We start from the raw sequence: 6,823 nt of genomic DNA on the forward strand, positions 1-6,823 counted from the left end.
GAAGTAGATTTAAAATAAATCTCGAGATTTACTCTAAATCTACTTAGCTAAATCTCGGATTTAGACTAGTTGGAAACATCGTATAAGATGAACAGTGAGACTGACGGATAAAACCGAAACAAATTAACGAAAATGTCAAATAATTAAGTAACAAGTATATAATTAACTAATTTATGTTACTTTAACCCATTTCTTCAAAAAAGTTGAAAAAAAACGAAAGAAAACATTGAATTCATGTTAAAATAATAGATTTTTTTAAAATCTATGTCTCACTGTTTGCTTTTTAAAATTGGCTCACTGTTTACTACTTTTTGTCATTTTTATAAAATAATTACAAAAAACGAGAAGGAATTCTTAGTACATGTTATTTTTTTATGAAAGAACATATAAATATAGTGAACAAACAAATGAGTGAAAAGATCGTCGGCTGATACACCTGTGGCCTATTATTTAATGAGAACCATTAATAGTCCTCACCAGTTTCCAAAATTCTTTCGTGTTCTTTGTTTCGCCGAGTGATTGGGCTTGAATATTTTCGAATTTGAGTTTTTTTTTGCAAAACAGAGACTTTTACACCGGAAATTTGATTCCATGTACCATTTTCGTAGTTCATGTAACGCAGCCTCCGCATCAATATAACATTTCAATAAAAATAAATCTATAAACTCCAACACCCGAGATACCAGAAGACATATATATCCCGAGTAGTAATTTTTTTATTGTTTTTGCAACCAACCTGTATCTATATTATTCATAGACATAAAAATACAAATCCATATTCGTCATGGGTCGAATTTGCCCGAACTCAACCGTCGAGTAGGTTCTGTGGCAGCGGCGTAGGTTGTCCTGCTGTGTGTTGTTGGTAATGGTGCTATGCGATATGCTGGGGAAAACTAAAACAAAACATATTGTACAAAAAAAAAAAGAAAGGGTATCCATATAAGTACGCGCCTCTTACCTCAAATATAAAATAAGCTAGCGATCCCACCGGTGGCCACGCAAAACAGAAAATTCTACTTCATGAGAGTACTATAGTCTGCTTCTACACGAAGACGTAAAAGTCAAGATTCAATGAAGAGTAAGGGAGAAAGAAAGTTCGAAAAAGAGGGGTGGAAGATTTTTTACCCTGTGAGTCTCGGGTCGAAAATTTTGAGACTCACTTTGACGTTTCTCTTTGATCTTGTTCTTTTTTTTTGCTGTTTTGCTTTAATTGATTTCGTCGGAAGCAGAGTTCGCTTCGTCGGATGTATATTGTTTGGGTGCATAGCAACTTCTATAAATCTTTTTAAATGTTTTCGTTGCACATAGAGTCCCCTGATGTTGTTTTTTGTATATTTTGGTGCTTTTTTTCAAATAAAAATATATACGAAAACGAGAACAAGATAAAATAAAAAAAAAAGATGTCAAATTTGCGTCTTATAAAAAATACTACGTGTAGAAGCGCGTGGCGCACCGAAGGGAAAATCAAAAGGAAATACGAAGATAATTTCTGCGCCTTGCGTCTTCATCTTAGAGGATAATGTATGGAGTGCATGTTCCTATACCTAATACATTGTAACGCCATATGCATGGATAGGGGTCACTGCCTTCGTTTTTCAGTGCGAGTCCGGTTCCGCAGCTTTAAATAAACACGCTTGTTGATGACAGCCATCAAATGAAAATAAAATGGAGTCATGCACTCATCGAAAAACTTAAAGAAACTAGAGCCCTCTATAAAAGCTCAACGAACTACTAGCACAAGCACTCCATATATTATATCCTCTAAGGTCTTCATGTAGAAACAGATATAGGAATAAATATACAATGATTTGTTTCTCGTTTCTTTTTTTATTCTATATTGCAATGTTTTGATTTGACAGATAGAGTTCGAATCGAAAAGCTCAGAATGACTCCGAATAGAATGGAAGCATTCAGAATCAGATTCGAACATGTCGAAGTAGTGGGGATATACTTTTGGGGGATACGCACACTAATGCTATATTTGTAGAGAATGCTATCCGCAACGGGGGGATACGAAAAGGGACGGCTCCTGCTAAATCGAGGTGCCTCTACACCAACGGAGTTCATATACAATACCTGAACAAAGGAATAGTGGTGGTTTTGATACGTTTAGGTAGCGGTAGGAATGGGAACCAGAAGTGTTAGGCATAGTCGAAACCAGATAGTCAGAGTGTTTAAATCGAGCCGTTGAATTCATAATGTGGGTAAATGTAAACAGGGGTAAATGAGAACATGGCTCATAACAAGCTTCAGTTAAATCTCTTTGACGCATACATAAGTACAAATCGCGGACGCATGTATCTTTTAACTTATACGTCAAACTCATTGCTGTCAAGAGAGAATTCATTCGACGAGCGTATTTTCCGTGAAAGATAATTTTTTAAAGTGTCAAACAAGTCTTTAGTCTTTCAGAAATATTAAAAAATTTTGCAGATTCAATTAAGTCAGTACAATTTGCAAATACTTTTTACTTTCGAATTTTGATGTAGATTCTATGTGAAACAAACAAATTTTAAAATACAGGACATTTATGTCGATTTACATTTACCCCAGAATATTTTTCATGATGGGAAAATGTAAACAACGTATTCTGGGGGTAAATGTGAACATATACTTTTGCTGAAATTATTGGCTTTAATAAAAATAAAGTAGTTTTAGTCAATTACTATTGCTAAAGTGCCACGGAGTCACACTTTAAAGTAGCCAACACATCGTTTTCAGTGAATGATGTTGCAAAATCGGTCATTGACGTAAAAAAAAATAAAAATTTGACGTTCAGAGCTGCTCAGGCTGCATATTGGGTGCCTATATAAAGAATCAAAGGAAGAAAACAAAAACTTTTATTGGAATTTGAAAAAGTTTTTTTTCAAATACCTTCTTGAACGTTTTTCAAGTCGTTATCCATATGATAAAGAGGAAATTCTAAATTTTAAACCACTGTTTACATTTACCCCGAATTTGTAAAAAAACACAAACATGGTGGGGTATTTGTAAACATGCCATATTTGACAGCAATTTAAACAATTTGGTTAATATTTGTTTATATTTATAAAAAAGAATTGCCATCATTTCATATTTACATTTGAAGATACCTGTCAAGTTGTTCCGTAAAATCATATTAAAATCTAAAGTCAAAAGAAAAAAAAGACATGGAATTTTTTACATTTACCCACATTGACCCTAAGACATTAGATTTTTTTTCAAGTAAAGTTTTAAGTTAAGTGTGTAATAAATTTATTTTATTTTAGTGTTCAATTTAAAGGGTATAAATTCGAAGGAAATTTTATAAAAACTAAGAGGATAGGAAGCAAAACTGTGTGGTGAGTCCTAAAAATTTATAATTTAAAAATTTTAGAAGTTAACGAATAAAAATATAGGGTTCGGGTCAACGAGGCAGGACGTCGACGACGACAGCGTCGCCCGGTTGAAACCCTATCTAAAAGGACTTTCAAAAACGCTGATTCGGGTGCACGAGCAGATTTAACTAATATCCAAGTTATGAAGTGATGAGTACCTAGAAATTGAAGTTGTAAAAGATTTTCTAAGATTCTTCAAAAATAAATCTCGAAGAAACACTAAATAATCACCCTATAAAAAAACACATAAATTCAAAATCCGAAAAAGCCGAGACCCAACTCCACAGAAAATTTTAAACTTTTCCGAAAATTCGAGAATTGAAAGTTCAATTTCGAACGAATTTATAAATTTACTTCGAGAGCTTTTGGCATAGAGGCACGAACCTAAATTTATCGAAATCGTCAACCGGATGCCCAAAAGAGCGGCCATCATTAAAAATACGCAACCAGACGTTGAATTTGAATCGATTATTTTTGGGCGTTGGCATAAATTTATTTTAATTGTTTTTAATTTAATATATAATTGATTTATATTTATTGAAGTTGCTAAGAAAGCAAAAGTGAGTTGTGGGTAGGACGTGACGTCGTCGTACAAGAGCGACAGGGCGAACCAGTTTCCTCCGACGGTAGAATAATCGTTTTTATCACCCCAATTGAGGTGCAAACCACCTACAAAGCGCTTTATAGGTAGGGTAACTAATAATTGGTGCAAAATTGCAAATTTGAAAGTTCGGGCGAGGCTGGGTTCGATAGTTGACCCTAAAATTGTTGAGTCGCCGAAGTGCGAGGGGGAGTGGGACACTTCTCTGGCAAAATAGAAACCCCAGAGACTGCCCCAATGTGAATGAAAAGGTTCACCGACTAAAGAAGCTACTAACACCACATCGTTTAAATTCTTGTAATCTTTTTAAATCGATAAATTAATTTCAATTTTAATCTTTCTACATTACATATTTTGTCAAATAATTATTTTTTTGCTATAATTTTACCATTTTGATAGTTTTTTTTTTGTTGCATTTAGTATAAACTCAAATGGAGTTATACGAGTGCAAGTCTTACCGTACCAAATTTAATATTTCTTGTTTCTTGTGTTGAATAAATAAAATGTTTATTATTGTGAGCCACGTACCGATTTTGAATGGAACTAAAAAGTTCTGATATGAGTTGCTAGTGGTAAAATTTTACAGGAGGAGTGGAGGGTAGGGCGGAGTGAAACTGCACTTTTTTTTTTTTTTTTTTTTTCTTCTTCTACATACCAGGGACGGGTGCCATTAGTCATCAAAAAAGAGCGTACCAAATCTCAACCCGATCAAAAAATATCTTGAGGGTTCACAACACCCTTGAAAATTTACATGCTTGTTGGAAGAAATGTACTGGGAGCAATTTCCAAAAGAGACGGAGCAATGTGCAAAGAAGTTAGAGCGTGTTGGTTCGGTCGAGACAAGAAATAAATTGTATGGGAGGGGGGTCTATTCCCCTTCGTTTAGCGGGGAGGGGCAATTTTAAAAAAAAATTATTTAATTTGAAACAAAAAAATATTAAAAATCAACGATTACACTTACAATAACGTGCTATGCCTTTTTGTAAAGCCAAAAACCTCGTCTTTTACAAAAAATATGGCCATTTTCTGGCACAGTTTTTGAAAAATTAATTTTCGAAATCGAACTTTTGAAAAATAAAAATTTCAAACTAACTTTTTTCAAAAGTTTATGTATATAAGTACTACTTAAGTTTTTAAAATGCTCTTATTTGTTTTTAAAGAAAAACAGAAAACCGCATCCAAAAACATCTTGTCATTCTCGAGAAATTAACAAAAAACCAAAACTATTTTTGTCTAAGAAATTTCTTTATTTTATGTTTTTACATGGCTGGATCATGGGGGTTGGGGGTGCTCGCCGACCTTGGATTCTTGCAGTAAGGGCCTAAAGTCAATAAAATCGCAATTTTCTAATGAAAATTGAACAACAAATAATAATGTACATGTTTTTCTAATCAAAAAAACTGAGTAAAACAATAAAAACTCAAAAAACTCCATAAATTAACCTTTATGGTGTTTTCATTTTTTTCAAGTGACTTGTGAACCCTCTAAAACTTCTTTGATCGATCTGAAATTTTTTTGCCGTTATTTAAATTCCAAATGGCACCCATCCTGGCTATGTAGAACAAAAAATAAGACAACTTTTTTTTTCACTCCACCCTAGTGGGGGGCCCGCTAAGAATGGACGGTAAAGTATGATGGGGTAGCAGTCGAGCGGTCCAAGGGGAATCGGATCATATTGGCCAAACCGATTCCAGGTGTGGTGATGGAACGGCCAGTCTGCCCCGACATCCGCAGACACCCTTAGATCCGCAACGAATGTTATTATGAGATAAAAAGTTAGAGTTGGCATGATTTTTGTACTGTAACGAGGTGAGGCGTACCGGAAAGACAAGATCCCCCCCTAATCCGGCGAGCTTAGTCGTGCTCCGCCAGCATGCCATGGTCTCGTCCGATACGCATTCCTATTCCTATCCTATTCCCTTTCCAAAAATCCCTATCCTTTTCCGATCCGGTCTTCCTTTTTCACAATCCCTATCCCGATGTTCTCATCCTGTTGCCCCGTTACAAATGGCGCCCAACGTAAAGTCCGAAGTTAGTCCTTGTGAATTGTCCTTTGTCCAGTCAAGTCTAGGGATAGTCACTGACACCATCGAAACAACTTGTAAGTCTTGATTTGGAAAGCTCCAAGCATACTGGATCGAATGCGACAAGGTGTTTCGAAGATGTCAATGAAAATCAATCGAATTTACGATGTTAAGTGTTTAAATGCACTTGTTACCGGATTGAAGGTTTCGTATGTCATTGCGACAAAAAATGAATCCGATAGCAAGGGTAGTTAATGTCCTGTGTATGTTTCATTTGCGGTTGCAATCTGAGTCGGAAGGACACGTAAGTCTTTATCGAGATAGCTTTTGAGAACGCTCAAGATTTTCGGTTCAGATGGCAACATCAAATGGAACGTGTGTGTATATATGTCATTTTTTATGTGTTTTTAAGTTGCAAAAACTAAGGGAAAGTTAAAAGAGAAAAGTTCACTGCTACTTCACATCATACAACATATCGTCAAAGTCAAAATGAATATCGTCCAGAGCCGCCCCAAAGCTGCTCCAAAATTCGATGAAAAACAAATTAATACTAAATTAAGAAATTTTTATAAAAATTCATAAAAAATCACTAGTTAAGTGATGTTTTCACAGATTTTTTTGATCATTTAAATTCGTCTGTAAGTATTTTTTGCTTAAAGTTAAAACAAAACAGATTTAATCAGTAAAATATGAATGACTCAAAACCAAAGAAACATGAAAATCATTAACTTGGCTGTCGGAAGTATGCGTGCTTATCATATTTAAGCCAAAATCCAACCCCAAGCCAAGTCCTATTACGATATAATCAGATATTAAGGGTAACAAAGTCTAATATTTCAAAG

General features: G+C 34.7%; 1 long non-coding RNA gene across 1 annotated transcript; it reads right to left on the reverse strand.

The window, feature by feature from the left end:
• Positions 1-351: 351 nt before the first annotated feature.
• Positions 352-1,967, reverse strand: LOC129914844 (uncharacterized). The gene is made up of 2 exons (XR_008772252.1): positions 959-1,967; positions 352-893 (listed from the first exon to the last, which is right to left on the reverse strand). It is a non-coding gene; the product is annotated as an uncharacterized LOC129914844 (long non-coding RNA).
• Between the last annotated feature and the right edge of the window lie 4,856 nt (positions 1,968-6,823).

The sequence above is a fragment of the Episyrphus balteatus genome, chromosome 1 (assembly GCF_945859705.1).
Source record: "Episyrphus balteatus chromosome 1, idEpiBalt1.1, whole genome shotgun sequence".
Lineage (NCBI taxonomy): Eukaryota > Metazoa > Arthropoda > Insecta > Diptera > Syrphidae > Episyrphus > Episyrphus balteatus.